The following is a 17,889-nucleotide window of genomic DNA, read 5'->3' on the forward strand; positions in this document are numbered from 1 at the left end:
AAGGGCCTGCTGTGCTGACGCTCAGGTGTGTGTACCTGGTGGAGCTGACCCGCCCCCTGCTGGTTGCGGGGGCCCAGTGGCTGCAGTTGCCCGCTGGGGCCTCTGTTGCCTGGTGGCCCCGCCTCTCCCAGGCACAGGGCGACACAATGGCAGTGGCCAGCTACCCAGCTGTGGAGTCAGCTCCTGGCTAGTAACTAACGCAGTCTCCCAGTCTGCACTGGCCTAGATGCTCCCGGGCGGCACCGGTGCGCTGATCTGCACAGCTTGGGGGTGCCCGGCGGCAGGAGAGTCCTCGCTGTCCTGTGCCCACCCCGCTTCCGCCTGTCAGCGGTGGGGAGCGCAGGATCAGGGGCTGCGTCCCCTCGGTGCCCTGGGATCCCGGGCCTGTGCTGCTGGAATCATGCTCCCAGGGCGCGGCTCCGAAGGCAGCAGGGCGCAGCCCCCTCGGTCCAGAGCCGCCCACTGACCAACCGGCTTCTCCCCGTGCCCCGCCTGGGGCGCGCTCCAGCCCTTGACCGAGATCGGCCCAAGGAGTGCAGCGCGCTCTCCTCCGGGGCAGCACTTCCTCTATTAGTGACTCCGGGAGACTGGAGGCTCCTCTGCCCCTCTTGTGGTTCTGCCCGGTTTCCCTGCTAAGCGCCTTTTCATCCGGGAAGAATCCGGTGCGGATTTTTTAAAGTTCCCGCTTCTCCGGGGCTGGGCTTTCCTGTCCCAGAGGCTTTCTCCGCTGGCCTTAGCCAGGCTTCTCATGGTGCCCCTCCCCCACTTGATTCTTTTTTATTTTTATTTTTTCTGCCTTCCTACCTTGTTAGAAGCGAAAACCCTTCTCCCTGTAGCGTTCTGGCTGTTCTCTCTTTAAATCTCAGATCCAATTTGTAGGTGTTCAGGATGGCTTGAAAGTTATCTAAGTAAGTTGGTGGGGCCGGGTGACTTGGGGACCCTACTCCTCCACCATCTTTCTGGTGGTGGCCTCCCATTGACTACATTTTTTAAAGGAAAAACCGTGCTTTTTTCCATACTCTCCTCACAGAGACCCACCAACTGTTTGCTGTTTCCTTACACTTCACAACTGTTTTGTGTGTAAGCCCTTTGGAATGTGCTGGAGTTACTGCCTGCCATGTGGCTATTCCAACTGTTTCTGTTACTTTATTTCAGATCTCATATACAGTTGTTCCTTGAACAGCTAGGAGGTTGGGGGATCAACTCCCCCCAGCTAGGTCAAAAATCCATCTACGACTTTTGACTCTCCAAAAACTTAACTGCTAATAGCTTACTGTTGACTGGAAGCCTTACTGATAACACAACCAGTTGGCTAACACATATTTTGTATGTATACTGTACCCCTACAAGAAAGTAAGCTAGAGAAAAGAAAATCATAAGAGAAAATACATTTATGATATTGTATTGTAAAGCATAAATCTGCTTATAAATGGACCTGTGTGGTTCAAACCCATGTTGCTCAAGGGTTTTGCAGAAAGAGCTCATTGCAGCTATGCATGGCAGCATCATCCTGTCTTCTGGAGCCAGTTCCAGTTTCTATTTCTCTAAGTAGTATCTGAGTGATCCCAGAGAAACTCCTGTATCTAAGACTCAGCAACCTCAGAGAAAGCAAGGAGCTGGTGACTATGTGGTCAGAGTCCCTTTTTGAGGAAAAGTGGAAGAACACCATGTTATACAGTGGGCCACGGAATCTCTTGGATTTATAGCTACAAGTACCTGGGTCCCAGGCCTCCTGACTCTGGTTGGCCTCCTGTGCAAGAGTGGTGCATTTGGAAATGGCTCCTGGGGCATTAGGCTGGTCGCAAAACTCAGGGGGAAGTAAGAATGGGTAGTTATGTGGCTTGTTTTGCTTTGCTTTTTGCCTTTGTTTTCTTCTGGCTGCCAGAGCTTTCCTCTCTATGCCCTTGGGAAAAGGGTTTTCCCATTAGGACTTCATCTTGTTTGTGTGGCCCTGACAAAGTGGTTTGGGGTCTAGAATTGCCTTTCTCAGGGATCTTCTCCAAACCTCCAGCTACAGACCCCACGGATTCACCTCATGAGCCCCCTGTGAGGACGTTGGTGACAGGTAACTGTACGCAGGTCAGCCCATGGGTGGGTTGGTCATTGCTGGTCTTCAGTCTCGGGACCCCCCAGGCCAAGAGGGTTCTGGGCCCCCCTTCCCAGCCCCATCCAGAAAGACACCCAGCAGTCCCCTTTTAGATGGAGCGGGTGGCAAGTGCCCAGGATGAGTGTTTTCTGTTCTCTTGAGGACATGGACCATGGCACACCTATCCTAGTTCTACATAGAAAACCTCTCCCTCCTGCGGCTGTGGTCATGACTCAGGTGAAATCTTCCCCTTGGCATATTCATCGGGGTTTCTATTAACTATATTTTATGATGCTGTGACAAAATAGGGGCCTTGTGGACCTGGTGAGGGTCTCTCCTAGGGTGAGCTAATCCCTTGAGATAGCAATCAATAGTTTTCATATGCAGACCAACCAATCTAAAGTCCACACCTCCCACCACCTCCTTTATCAAACTCTCACACCCCCATTCAATATTCTCTTTGCCCCAAATCACCCCAAGTCCAGATACTGGACAACTAAGGGCCACCCTTCTAGTCCAGAGCCCACCAAAATTATTCAAACTATCCAATCTAAAGTTATACACAGCATACTCATCCTACCTCTCCCAATCCTTCTCATAAAGCCAGAATAATGACTATGGATCATGTTTTCCCCTCATTCTCTCTGCTCCTGACCAACCCGGGTGTTTCCTTATGTGGCCCTGAGTGTTATGGCATGTCCCCTCCTCTTGGGAGCATAGGTAATAAACTCCTCTTTCAAGGACATTGTCTCCATATCTGTCATCTTAACATACCTGATTAAAGCAAATCTCAGGAATATTTTAAGACATCTAGTTGATTAAAAAAAAAAAAAGACATCTAGTTGAGGGGAAAGGCCTGAGTCATGGGCTCCTCTCAAGTCCAGGGTTTTGTACCTGGAAAGAGTCATTTGGAGCTGAAGGAGGTGGGGATTATTGGGAATTAACATTCTTGGGATTCATGTAAAGGCAGGACAGGGGCAGAGAACCCAACATTACCTTTGAATTTTCATACCGACCATTCAGGCTAGATTGTATTATGCTCATGGAAGTTACTCAAGGCTTCCTTTATGGCCCAGCGGGTAACTTATTCTGCAGTGTTCCATGTGTAGTTATTATGTGCACTGTCCTGTGTCAATTAAGTAAATAAATTTATTAGTAACATTTATTTATTTATTATTATTTATGTATTTATTTTTTATAAATTTATTTTATTGGTGTTCAATTTGCCAACATATAGAATAACACCCAGTGCTCATCCCATCAAGTGCCCACCTCAGTGCCCGTCACCCAGTCACCGCCACCCCCCGCCCACCTCCCTTTCCACCACCCCTAGTTCGTTTCCCAGAGTTAGGAGTCTTTCATGTTCTGTCTCCCTTTCTGATATTTCCCACTCATTTTTTCTCCTTTCCCCTTTATTCCCTTTCACTACTTTTTATATTCCCCAAATGAATGAGACCATATTATGTTTGTCCTTCTCCGATTGACTTATTTCACTCAGCATAATACCCTCCAGTTCCATCCACGTCGAAGCAAATGGTGGGTATTTGTCGTTTCTAATGGCTGAGTAATATTCCATTTATTTTTTTAAATACAGAGTGCTTTACAAATTTCCATGTCGTCCTCGCACAGGGGCCATGCTAATCTTCTCTGTATCATTCCAATTTTAGTATATGTGCTGCTGAAGCGAGCACTTGTTAATAATATTGTTTAAATCTATTTCATCTAACTGAATTTTTGTTTGCCTGTTTTAGCTACCACTCAGTGAGATGTGTTAAAAATTTCCAGTTATGATAGTGGATTTGTCCACTTCTCCATTTACTTCTGCCAGTTTTAACTTTTAATATCCTGTATGCTATTCCAGTGTGTGGGATTTCCCCCCACACATGCAAGCAAGTCTCCTACAGAAGCTGGGTGTCCTATAATTTAACTCAATTTTGACACTATCTAACTGCAGATAGATTCAGATTCCACAGGTTGAGGGCTCAGTCCCACATGACCGCCCTCTACTTCAGATGCCAATCTCAAGTCCAAGTTGTTACATGTGCTTCTGACTGACTGGCTGTAAGTCAGAGGTTCCCACAACCCCTTCCCTTGGGTTTGATTAATTTGCTGGAGTGCCTCACAGAACCCAAGAAATCCATTTCCTCACTAGATTATTGGTTTATTACAAAGGATATTAAAGAATAGCAATCAATAGCCAGATGAAGAGATACATGGAGTGAGGCTCCAAACGCAGAGGCTTCTGTCCCAATGGAATTTGGGGCATGACACGGTGGCACAAGGATGCATTCTTTCTTACTAATCTGGAAGCTCTGAACCCAGTCCTTTTTTTTTCCTTCAGACATCAGAGTTTATTGTTTGTTTAGTCCAAACACATTCAGAATGGTAACACAAAGAATACTTTTCCACCTGAAATAATTAAACTAGATTCTACTAGCATATAATGTTTAACACACTAGAGCAATAAAGATGGTAATCCATTGCCTTCTATACTTACTAAAGCCAAGATGGTAAAGTCAATTTGGTCGCAATAGTGTCACCATCAAAAAAGGTCAGCAAATAACTGTAATGGTCAATGAATATTTTTACTTTGGCCCACTGAAAAGGGGACAAAATGTTAAAAGTCCACAGTCCTGCAGATGAACTATCACCATGGAGGCTTCATTACATAGTCATAATAAATCATTGGCCATTGGCGATTGGACTCAATCTCCAGTCCCTCTCCCCTCCCCAGGGGTCAGAGGAGTGGGACTGACTGTTTTAAACCTCTAATCACACGGTTGGTTCTCCTGGCAACCAGCCCTCAACCTTAGAAGTTTTCCAAAAGTCGTCTCACTGACATACAAAAGACAGGCTTATCATTCTCATCACAGAGAATTCCAAGAAAGAAAGAAAACTACATTGGTGAATATGTAAACAAGTTTAACTGAGTGTTAACTGTATAATATGTGACAATAATGTTTTCTGGGATTTAAATATGGAGAAAATTAAAATGCTGTTTTAATTTGCCCTTCCCAAATTGTAAATTACACAGTTAACACTCAGTTAAACTTGTTCACATATTCATCAATGTAATTTTCTTTCTTTTCCATATCTGCCTTTCCACCTGGGGTCATATTTCTTCTGCCTAAAGAAGAAACTTTGCTATTTCCTTTAACTTGAGACTTTGAGTGCCAAATTTGCCTATTTGTTACATTAAAATGACTGCTTTCCTTTTTTGAAAGACATTTCTTTCTAGGTGTGGAATTCTAGGTTTGCAATTATTTTCCTTCTGCACTTGGAAGATATAAGCTCATTCTGTTTTAGATTCCATTGTTTCTGTTGAAAGATGAGATTCCAGTCTGATTGATGCCTCTTTGAGGATGACCTGCCTTTTCTTCCTCTCTCAGCTTTGAGTACTATCTCTGGATGTCAACAGTGTTACTGTGATAGGCCTAGGTTTGGTTTTCCTCATACCACTCTAGGCTGGACAAACACAGAGGTTCGTGAATCTACAACTTGATGTCTTTTGTCACTTTTTAAACTTCTCAACTATCATTTCTCTAAATATATCTTCTGTATTGCTCCCTTTCTTTTTGGGGGGGGAACAATTGAACGTGCGTTAATGTTATTTGCTATAACACCTTCAACTCTTGCCCCTTCTCTTTCCAAATCTTCCATCATTTTGTCTCACCAGGCTTAATGCTGGATATTTCTTCAGACTTGCTGTTCATTTATATACTTCTCCATTCAGGTGGGGAACTTGCCTTTGACTCTTGAAACATAACATCACACAGTCAGGGCAGATTCTATTATTAGCTTAGAGCTCAGGTTGGAGGAGGGAGTTATAGTCATTAATTAACTTGTGCCAGGTCACCCAGCCTGGAAATGGCAGAGCAGGAACTAAGATCTCAGAATGGACTCTCTGCCCAACCCTTCTTCCTGTGCTTGTTCTCTCCTGGCCTGAGAATTCTTGCTACCGCTCATCTCCCAGGAGGCAGATGCACAGTGGAATTTTCCAAACTTTTAAGCATGCTGCTTGCTATATTTCTTTTTAGATGAAAAAAAGTCAATGAGGGATCCCTGGGTGGCACAGCGGTTTGGCGCCTGCCTTTGGCCCGGGGCGCGATCCTGGAGACCCGGTATCGAATCCCACGTCGGGCTCCCTGCATGGAGCCTGCTTCTCCCTCTGCCTGTGTCTCTGCCTCTCTGTCTCTCTCTGTGTGGCTATCATGAATAAATAAATAAAATCTTAAAAAAAAAAAAAAGAAAAAAAGTCAATGATATTTCTTCATTATCCATAAATGCTATCACAGGACTTTGCTCTGTTATTTGGGTCATTGGTATATTTTCTACTTTGATTTGGTTTTAATTTTGTTTCTTTTATACTCTTCTTCCTGATTTCAGAGTACATTGATAGACATACTTCCTTTCAAAGAGGAGCTGGATACCTGGGTGTTTCCCAAGGAATTATGAAAACCAGTATAAACATGACATTTCTGGCATTCATCCTTCATGCATCTGTGAACAAGATGGAGAAACAACAATGAATGATACTTATGTGGATCCCCGAATAAGAGTGTTAAGAAAAAAAATTCAGCTGAGTAAAATTTAAAGATCCATTGGATTTATTCAACAATCCGTGAATTGGGCAGCATCCCATGCAGCAAATGGAAAGAAGCTCCTAAGAGCTGTACAAAACAGAAGACTTTTATAGGCAGAAGGAGGCAGGACAAGGAAATTACTAGAAAATAGTGGATTGTTTAAGACAAGGTCACCTTCCTTTTAAGGGATGGCAGGGATCTATTAGGCATATTACATCATTAGTACTGACCAGGAGATTCTAGACTGACTAGATTAGATTATATTTGTGATGCAGACTGAAACTACAAATAGGTTATGTATTCAGTCTCGGTTTGGTGACATGGGCTTAGTTCAAGTGACTCCCTTTGGGGTCCATGGGCACAATGTTTGTTGTTGATGGTGGTTTGTTTTTGTTGTTGTTGTTATTGTTGTTGTTTTGTTTTGTTTTGTTTTTACAACGGTAAGTGATCAGTCATCACAGTTGACATGTACTAGCCAGTGGCATACATAACCCTGTGTAGTTAACTATATCCTTATTTTCTACATGACAGAGCCTAGGAATTAATTACTGGTCAAGCAGTCCTAATGGTAGTCCTGGTATCTGTGGGCAAAAATGTAGAAATCATTTTTTTAGAATTCATGGAGTCCTTCTTTCTCTCCACATCCCTACAGCACCCACTAGGCCAACTGACTCTACCATAGGAGAAGCCAATGGCATTATTAAAGCCTTGCCTATGCTAATGTGAATATATGGAAAGAGAATTCCTCCAGGGAGGGAAATAAGGGTGCACTGGTGGGATGGAACCATGGGAGCTGGTTCAGGATCACAGCGAGTGTCCTTGCAAATGTATGGAATGTGCAAGAGAGACAGGTCAGGGGCAGTTGTGTTGGTCTTGTGTAGAGATGCTAGGTTACTTTGCTAGGATAGATGGGTTCTGTAATGTATCCTTTTTTTTTTCTTCTTTTACTAGAAGATATCAGCCTTGGTCATCTAAGGGCAGGTCCACAGAAGTGATATAAAGAGATTAGAGTAGAGGATGGCTAAAGGCAAAGGAGATGGAACAGCTTTCCACTGGATGGAACAACATTCCACTGGATGCCTGAGTTTGGCTCAAGGTGAATGTGGGAGATGGGGGGTTAAATCCCTGGAGACCTTGTCTAAATGGCAAGTAGCATCTTCACAAGGTGGGATCTCCTGGAAATTTATAAAAGGAAGATCATGTCTAATATCTTAAGTGTTTATTTGGAGGAGAGCTCTGAAGGAGAGAAAGGGGATTTAAAAAATCCATATTTGGCACAAATGTAAGAAATTATGTCCATGGTCCCTTTTTTAGCAGTTTCTTTTCAAGTTCAGTAGATGGTTGGAAGAGGATCTGTTCTCCAGCCTTAATTCCGTGTTGTCACTCTTCTCTGCTATCCTTATACCCCCTAGATGCCCTATGGGAGAAAGTATAATACATGGCTACTGAATTCAATCCTGAGCCATTGCAGTGTCCCCTTCACCACTGGTGATGTATGAGAGAATGGTGAAGCCAGAGAAATGGGCACAGGGAAGGGGAAGAGTTGGTTCTCCAAGACTTTTTCTGTTGCTTGTGCTGCCTGTGATTCCACTATGTGAAAACACAGACCTAGTACTTTGTCCAGGATGCTGACACTGACTGCTCATTGAAGGGTACTGGCTATAAGATGTGTAATGAAGAGAACCAGAAGGCGCATGCTGAGGACATGGCCAGGGGTTGGTCTTCTCCTTTAGAATGAGAGTCTTGGGGAAGGAGGACAGGCCAGAGGTTGGTTGTCTTATTTAGCATGAGAGTTCCTGGTGCTTACCCTACCCTTCCTTTCTATCTATAGATACCTTTTGTCAGTCCTTCTGATGTACCCTCCTTGGTGTGGTACAAGTTGGAGCCAGAAGAAATGGAGCAGATAAAAGTAATGCAGGATCAAGGCCCTTTGTGAGCCAACATCCAGACCCACCTCTTCTTCCTCCAGTCCCTAATTTCTCTACCCCCACCAGAGCTTCACAGTGGCTCTCTCCATCTCTCTCTGCAGGCGACCATGAACAAACACTATGATGTCTCCCAGCAAACCCTTGACCTCCAGAGGCTCTGCTTTGACCCAGGTACAGTTGACAACAGTAATTCTAGGGCATGTGAGGGCACAGGGATCTGCTTGGAAGGAAGACTAAGGGATGGTAATGTGGGGAGAGGTTGGTACTGGCTCTGGACCCTTCTCAGCCTTCTGGTTGCCTCCTGTTGGCTTCCCAAAGATTTGGTGGGTGGGACATGATACTGATATAATCCTGAATTGGGGAAATTGCATGGCTGCCACCCTGCAGATCATTGAAGAGAATTTCCCTGAGGTAAGACCCTAGGCCCAGTGCTGTCCTTATGGTAGAGGATGGAACCCATGGGCTGGAGGGAAGATTTGTCTCTGAGGCCATACATAGTAGCCATCACTCTAACTCTTCTTCACCAAAAGCTGTTGTCCTTGAACCTGTGCAGCCACAGGCCATACAGCGCTAGATGGCCTATATGACATTTTATAGGTCTCCACAGTCAAGATCCTGAACATCTCCAAAAATGAGATGGAAAGAGGGATCCAGATCAAATTTGGGGTTGACAGTGTGTGGTAGCACTCATTTGAGAGATGACAGGAGGTGGTAGAAGGTACCTATGTGGAAAGGTGGGGGCTGGGGGTATAGGGGTGCACATGTCTCTCTTTCCTTAGGATTCCTTTTACAATTCCCTCCTCATATTTCTCAGCAGAAGTTAGCCTGAAAGTTGAACAAAGCGAAGGGGCTGAAGGTTGTAGAGCTGTGGCCAGAAGGGAATCCATGTCAACTTTCCTGGGGACCTCTGACCCTGGGAGCCTGAGTTACCCAGCAGTGCCTGTCTGCGGGAAGTAGCAGCCATGCGGAGGACCACATGCTCTGCCTTCTCTTCTTTCTGTGTCCCTCACCTGTGCCTAGAGGTCTCCTTTCCTTCTTCTGAACTGCTTACCTGTTTGCCTGGTCTGGGGTCTCTTTCTTACCATCTTCTGCTCTCTCAGCTTTCTCTAACATGTTGCTATGTTCTGGATGTTTGTGTCCCCCATCCCACCCTGGAAAATTATAAAAATCCTGACACCCAAAGATGACAGTATCAGGAGGTGGGTTTTTGGGAAATGCTTAGGTCATGAGGATGCAACACTCCTGAATGGGATGAGTGCCCTTATATAAAGGGCTCCAGAGAGATCCCTAACCCTTTCTACCATGTGAGGACATAACAAGAAAGTGCCAGGTATGAACCAGGAAGAGGGCCCTCATCAGAAAGCGACCATGCTGCTGCCTTGATCTAGACTTTAAGCCTACGGAATGGATAGCAGTAAGTTTCTGTCATTTACCAGACACCTAGTTGGTAGTATTTTGTTATAGTAGCCTGAATAGACTAAGACTCAGGCCTTCCCATGGGTGTGTTCTAGGAAGCAGGAATCCCGCTCCTTTCCAGGATCAGAGTGAACACCTTGAGCCAGGTGCTGGTGTCCTGGACCGAGAAGGGTCCTCCAGCCCAGGGTTTCATGCTGAGACAGGTCTTCCTACTCCCTTCTGAGACAAGGCTTCCCTCCCTTGTTCTGAGAGGGAGCCTCCTTTTCTTGAACCAGATGTATCCCACCCCCAATCTCAGGTGGCCTTAATGGCTTTCCTGCCCCATGCTGAGGGCTGAGGTCCTGTTCCTTTGGCTGAATGCCAGGAGCTGGGCCCTCCTTGGGAGACACCAGGGTTCCCTGAGTCAGGGGGCCAGAAGTGGGTGACTGCCAGTGAGCAGAGAGCGTTCCTGGGGCAGGGATGGAAGGCAGAGGGCAGAGGTGCTTGAGAATGAAGGACAGGCCTCTCAGAGGAACTTCCCCCTCCCCTCCCTCCACACATCTCATCAACCTGACTGGTCCTTCAGGGGAACCCTGGTGAGCCTGACATGGATATAATCCCTCAGGCGAGGAACCAACTGAGATAATCACAGGTGCACAGGGGCCATCAGGAGAGAGGGCAGTGGTCATAAGAGGAGACCACAGACCCTCAGCCCTATGCTGACCTGGGGCTTGACCCTTTACTCCTTCTGGGACAGGTCTCCTGCCCCCGTGGTTGCCTTGTTCTCCATGCCCAGCTCGAATTGAGCTCACACAGGTGACAAAGTTTCAACCAGCATCCAATGGGCCCCCAGCCCAACACATGCATGTTTTCCATTCCTACCTTGGGTGACAGGGCAGATGAAGGAAAAGGCTGCAGCCATGAAGCCATTTCCTCCTTCTCTCTTCCTCCCTGACCCCACCACCATGGTAGAGCTTCTTTCCCTTCCCTTTGCTTTGCTTTCTCTTCATTCTTTGTCTCTACTCCCCTGTGTCTCTCTTACGTCTCCCCTCCTACCTTTACCCCGTCTTCTGTCTTCACCCCCCTCCCTCTCTGCCTCCTGGGCCTTGTCTCACTCATCTCCCTGCCCCAGCATCCTGGGCCATCCCAGGATGGGCGGTGGGGGTCATGGTCCTGCAGAATGCTGGACCCCTAGTGAGGTAGCAGAGCCCTGGGCTCCCACCCCATTCCCTCTTCTCTCTGGAGCCTTTGGTAGGGACTTGAAGGAAGGGAGGGAAGCAGAAACGTGAAGACAACCCTAGAGTCTGGGTTCCAAATGTTGCTTCTGGTGGTATTGGAGAAAGGAGTCAGGACTGTCTAGGTGGATGCTACATAGGGGAAAGGAAATGGAGGAGAGAGAGGAAGAATATGAGGGGTGCAGAAGACATGGGAGGGAAGAGGAAAAGGAGAAAATGTGCTTTTCCTCTGGGTCAGTCCACAGGGGAGGTGTGCAGGGCCCTGGTGTCTTGGACATGTGGTGTAGGTGGGACACACCGGGCTGTGTGCCCATGCCTGTCTAACCTGCACATCCTGGGTGTTAGGGACACAGGTTGTGGAGTGATGGCTCTCACCCCAAATCCTTACTTTCTGAACTTGGCCCATTACTTAACCTCTCATTTTCCTCATTTGCAAAAGGGGCCTAATAATGTCCATCTTTTGGGCTGCTGTAAAAGTTGAATCAAACGACCTTGTGAAGTGACTGTCACAGGGTCTGTACATAGTAACAATCCCTGTCACTGGAAGCAGATCTTCCTATTGTTGCCCTCCCCATCCTGACACCTTGATTCCCAGAGAACAATTGTCTTCTTCAGCATGAGTATCATCATAAGACCCTGATAGGGAATGCTGTGTGATGGTGTCAAGCATATGTAATTCGAAGGGGGTATTGTTGTTTGTTGTTGAAGTGGAAAGAAAGCCTTAGGGTTCCGTTCATAACTTCTTCCCATACCCCCTCCCAACCCAGTTTCATTGATATATAAGTGACATTCACCTTTTTGTAAGTTTATCTGTACCTTCATCCAGACCTCCACTGCTACCCCCACCAGCAATTCCAGGTGAATGCTGTGTTGTGGGTGGAACTCCCACAACCCTTTAAGGTTATGGGGAATGTGGTTCCTCAGTCCTCGGTGTTTTCTCAATATTGTGGAAAACCAACAGGTAGATCCAAAGAGTCTAGCCTAGTGGTTAAGGGCATGAGGGTATAGAATAGGAATATGGGTTCTTTCCCAGACCCAAAACATACTAGCTGTGTGACTTTGGTCAAGACATTGCTGTGACTCAGTGTCTTACTCTGAAAATGGAGTTAGACAGTCCAGTCCTTAGGCCATTTTATGGAGTAAATGAGACTATAAAACCATCCCTGGGGGATCCCTGGGTGGCACAGCGGTTTGGCGCCTGCCTTTGGCCCAGGGCGCGATCCTGGAGACCCGGGATCGAATCCCACGTCGGGCTCCCGGTGCATGGAGCCTGCTTCTCCTTCTGCCTGTGTCTCTGCCTCTCTCTCTCTCTCTCTCTCTGTGTGTGACTATCATAAATAAATAAAAATTAAAAAGAAAACCATCCCTGGGGTGCAGGTAAACCTCCTAATCTAGCTACCCTGGTTGATAATCTCTCCAAAGGTGGTCTCTGGGAGGGGTAGAGGTACCAACCAAAGAGTCTGGGGGCAGGCACAGTAAGGATATGGAAGGAACTTGGTTGCTGAGTGGCAATGGGAGCAGGACCATTGTTGGAGGACTGGGGTTGTCCAGCTGTCCAGCTGTCCCAGGGTTCATGTTTCTCCAGTGTATGCATCATGAATAACATGCTATTGTGAGGGACACCAGCCCCAAGGAGACCCAGAGCACTTCCTCTATCCCAGATTCCCACACCCTCTTGCAGCTCCTTGCCCACCCTCTCCCAGGAGCAGCAGGAAGGACGCAGGCTTTCTCTACTACCCAGTCTGGGACGAACCTCCAGTGGTCTCAGAAGTGAGTGTTGGGGGTGCATGGAGATAGGAGGTTTCTGGGAGGAACCAAGGAGGGAATAATGGGAACTTGCAGGTAATGTGTTTTGCTTGTTGATCTCACTCATCATCCTGAACATTTCTGTCTCCATACACATTAAATTACCTAGTTGTTTTGAACAGGTGTATATTATATTATGAATTCTTTGGGTCTCATTTCTTTATTGACAGACATGTTGGTTTCAGGAGTTTTCCCAGTACTCATTGTGCCACAGGGCTCTTTCCAGTGCATATGTTGCGGTAAATATGGAGCCATGTTTGCTTTGCGTAGATTGTGAAATGGCACTGTGCAGTCAGACTGTCACCACTTTGGTCCTAATGGATGCCACCTGTCCTTTCTCTAGCCCAGGTGACTTCACGACAGCCCCTGGGAGTACACTGGTTCTCACCTGGCCCAAGGTGAGGCCCAGGAATTCAGGCCAAGTGAGTGGAGACTGAATGACCTCGGGATGAGACTCAGGGCTCCTGGCTCTGCTGATCTCCCATATCCCTCCCTTCACTTCCTCCAGGCCAAGCACACAATCCCAGAGGAGGACCTCACCCAGGCTGGTGCAGGACCCTGAGAACGTATCCCTGACAAGAAACCCTTGAGTGTGGTCATCTTCATCCTCAGCATCTTTGTTGTGTTTTTCTTCTAGTCTGAGTAGATCCCTGTGATTGAGCAGGTGGTTGCTTGAGGCTGGGAAGCCAATATTTAACTGATACTAATCCACCCAAAGGGCACCGTAGTTCTGTTTATTTGTCTCACTCAGAATCCCTGATTCTTTTTTTTTTTTTTTTAGATTTTATTTTTAAGTAATCTCTACACCCAACACAGGGCTGGAACTCACAACCTTGAGATCAAGAGTCATGTGCTCTACAGACTGAGCCAGCCAGGGTCCCCCTGATTCTTCTGATAATAAAGAATGACATTGCATGTTGTGTCAAATCCCTGCAAAATCCATTTGAGGCAGGCATTTTTGTACCACAGATGAAGAAAGGTAAAGTCAGAGAGGGTCAGAGACTCTTTGGGAACAGTGGGGTAGAGTCTAAAATCCTGGACCCCCTAAAGCCCAGGCTGTGTGTGTGCCCAGGGCCATGTGGCTGTTGAGGCAGAGAATGATCTGTTACCCTGGTAAACCTGGAGATGGTGCTCTGTGCCCCTGGCATATTATTAAAATGTTTTTATAGAGGGAACAGTATAATTGCTTAGTCATACAAATCTACTCAAATTTAAAAACAACATTTTCTTGGGAAAAAATAGCGTTAAAGAGCACATGAAAACCTGGGAAGGAAAAATTACCCACATATATGGATGACATAGGATAAAAGTCCTTGATATGTAAAAAAAAAAAAAACAGTAGAGATATCAGAAACTGAGATTAACCTAGAATTGTTATTAAAAGCAATAGGAATGCCCAACTAATCTGTGAAAAGCTATCCAAACACAGTAACTACAAAAATGTAGCTGCAAACATTGAGATGAGATACTGAATGAGAAAAGAAAGCTGGAGATTGTTATTCTCAGGAAAATTCAGAGAGAAAAGAGAGAGAGACAGAGAGAGAAGAGATAGTTCTGTGTACATATGTCTATATTAATATATTGTGTATAGGAAATGGATAGTCATTACTTATCAGAGTACAATATGTCAGGCAAAAACATGTAGCTATGACATGCCTCTGAGAGGTAGGCATTTCTGTCTTTATCTCAGAGACCCCTCCCTGCTTGCTGGTGTACAGGACAACTTTCAGAGACTGCAGTGGATAGAAAATCATTTGTATGAGGAAAGCCCTTCAAGGTCAGTTCTAGGAGGTTCCACAGTTAGACCTTCCCTGATACCCAGGAGCAAAGGGAAAGGAGATGGGTTTAGATGGAGGGGCAGCACTGGTGGCCCTTGATGGGGAGAGAGCTGATGAGGACATAGCCCTTCAGCCCCATGGCTCCAGGGCAGTCCCCAGGTTGCTGCTGTCTGCAGTTGAAAACCAAGAGTGCCCTGGGGTCAGAACCTTCCCAGGGTCAGGTGAAGATGGTACTCAGAGAGCCCAGTACCTGTCTGCTTACTTCACATTTATTCTCTGTCTTCACTTCCTCTATTCCCCACCCTCAGCTGGGTTCCTCTGTAAATGAACTATCTTGTACTATCTGGCAGTTAATACCCACTTCTATCATTCACACGTTGGCTGGATGGCAGGAATAATTAATAATACTAATAAAACTGAAAACAGCAACACTAGCAATAACAATAATAAAAGATACCAACAATTATAGCACACACAGTGGGATACATTATTTGTTCAAGATTATGCAAATACTGATTCCCAGCATCCTTCTGACCCCAAGGCCCCTGCCCCAACCCCTGTGTACACATTGAGTGTTCTTCTGGGTTAGGCTGGAGGCCAGCACAGGGAGGGGACTCACTCAAGGTCCTGTGGTCAGTGATGGGTCTGGCAAATGAGACCCATGTTTGATGACTCTCATCTTCTATTTAGCTGACCTGTTACTATTATTTGTTCTTCTATACTATCTCTTCTTCCTGAGGCTCAGTAAAAAATACAAATAAAAAAATAAAAAAATAAACTTAATTCATGTCAAAGTAGAAGTAAAATAAGGAGACAGGAAAGCACAAGGGGGAAAAGGAAATGATGAAATGGGACCAAAGTTCACTTCCTGCTGCTACACTTCCAGATGATGTTTCAAATCTTCTACTTCATGGGCAGAGGAGGCAGGGTAGGCCAGGAGTAATATACCTCAAGTTCTACTACAGGCCAAACATTCTTTGAGGTGTTCTCCTCTTCTTCTTAGAAGTCTGGAAGCAGGCACCCTTAGTCCCACTTTACAGACGGCCAACCTCAGACTCACAGAGCTGTGTAAGTTTTCCAGAGTCAGACATCTATCCCTTGCCATCCTCACAGGCCAATCAGCAGCCTCCCCTTTGGATGATGGATTTCCAGGGCTTAAGGACTGATAGTGGGAACCTTCCCTGATATGGAAATTGAGCGGTGTTATGTCCTCATTTAGCATGAAGATGATGGTGGGGATGAAATCCTGCCCCATAAGCCATGAGCCAAGAGGCCTGGATATGGGGGCCACACAGACTGGCTGATTCTTGGGGTGTTGAAGGGGACCCAGGAAGCAACACACACTGTTGCCTTTTGAAAAGGGAAACTGAGTGGTAGGATATTAACATGGACAGCTGCTATATGAAAGGTATTTTACAGTTCAGCTCATTGAATCCCAAGTACTCTGTGCAAGACCAATACTTACCAATGATCAGGGGACAGAAGTTAAAACGTAAGTAACAAAATCCAGGAAACAACCTTGTAAATTACTGTTCCAGGAGTTACAACAACTCATTAAGCTGTCACCCATTTGTCCTATGAGCCATCATTCCACATCTCTGAAGGCATTATTATTCGCTTGCTCTTTTTCAAACAATGTGCAGAAATACTTTTAAAATACTAACTCTCATTAAAAAGAATCAAATACCATCTGCACAGCAAACGTTAAAGGGTGTGTGAAAATCTGGGAGAAATCATTTACAACTTACATTCAGACACCTGTTTACATATGCAATGTGCAAAATGTTCTTAAACAATAGAGATAGGTCAATGGTATCAAGAGTGGATGCACATAACAAGGAATATAAATGCCTAATAAACACATGAAAACATGCCAGTCTAAATAAGCCATACCAAGTGAAATAAGGATACCATAATGTCTAAAGCAAAATATGACCCCATTTCTGCAAAAGAATATATATTAACATGGGTGTATAGGTATGCGTGTGATTAAATATGTTAGTGCACTACATACAGAGAAAAATTTGGGAAATAGGCACCAATAAGTTAACAGAGAATATCTTTGTACCATGGTGTTGGAAAAAGGTAGGGACAGATGGGAGCAACATAGTAATTTCAGCTTTTAAAAATATGTATTTCTATAGTTTTTTTTATATGTGTTAGACAAAGAGAAGCATTAACTGGCAACAGGACCAACTCTTGAGATCAAGCTTTGTAAAACAGGTAAATCAGCTACTGAGTCACAAAGTAATAGTGTAGAAATATGTTTATTTAGCAACGTAGAAACATGTTCATATCCTGCAGTATGAAAGTAGCACACTGAATAGATGTCTCTGATAATAATTCACTGCATATGCACTGTCGGAGATAGAGATATTTTTGTTTTATAAATCTTCATTTCTATGGTGTTTTAAATATGGAAACATTGAAAAAATATTGAAAAGGTAAAATAATTGCAAGCTGATTACAAATATGATACTTATATATTCACGGCTTTGCAAGCAGATCAAAACAATTTATTTGGCAGTTTTCTGTATACACAAGTTTGTGTATGTTTCTCTGTCTCACACTTCCCCACACCAATTATTCATCATACACTTTTACTTAGTTCATTCAACTAAGTACCCAACATTAAGTTCATCCATTCAACTAAGTTCATCAAACATTCATCATGCAACTTTTACTTAGTTCACAGAGGGGCTGGATTTCTAGTCCAAGCTTAAAGATCCCAGGATGGGTGTGAACGTAGAAGGATGACTGCCAGTGTGTAGAAAAGTCTAGAAATATCTATCTATCTATCTATCTAGCCTATGATATGGAATCTATTCACCTCCCTCCCTCATCACCAACACCACAGGCCTTTCCATTGCCTACCTTTTGCCAAGCCTCATAGTTGAGTCTTTCACACCTGCAGTTCTGACTCTGGTCACCAGGTAGCATTGTTCTCCATAATCTATAGCTGTTCTCCCCTGCCACCCTGCACCCCAATGAAAAGGCATACTTTTTATGAACAGAAGCAAAATGTTTCTTCAAAGCACGTCACAAGACAAGAAGTACAGTGTGATCCAAATTCTTTAT

At 45.1% G+C, this 17,889-nt stretch overlaps 1 long non-coding RNA gene and 1 other non-coding gene across 2 annotated transcripts; one reads left to right on the forward strand and one right to left on the reverse strand.

The window, feature by feature from the left end:
* The first annotated feature begins 671 nt into the window (after positions 1–671).
* Positions 672–12,546, forward strand: LOC112649514 (uncharacterized). Its single transcript, XR_003129599.3, has 4 exons — positions 672–2,065; positions 7,621–7,765; positions 8,699–8,768; positions 9,415–12,546. It is a non-coding gene; the product is annotated as an uncharacterized LOC112649514 (long non-coding RNA).
* On the reverse strand, positions 3,671–3,777 carry LOC112649574 (U6 spliceosomal RNA). The gene has a single exon (XR_003129636.1). It is a non-coding gene; the product is annotated as a U6 spliceosomal RNA (small nuclear RNA).
* Positions 12,547–17,889: the final 5,343 nt, after the last annotated feature.

This window comes from Canis lupus, chromosome X, assembly GCF_003254725.2.
Source record: "Canis lupus dingo isolate Sandy chromosome X, ASM325472v2, whole genome shotgun sequence".
NCBI lineage: Eukaryota > Metazoa > Chordata > Mammalia > Carnivora > Canidae > Canis > Canis lupus.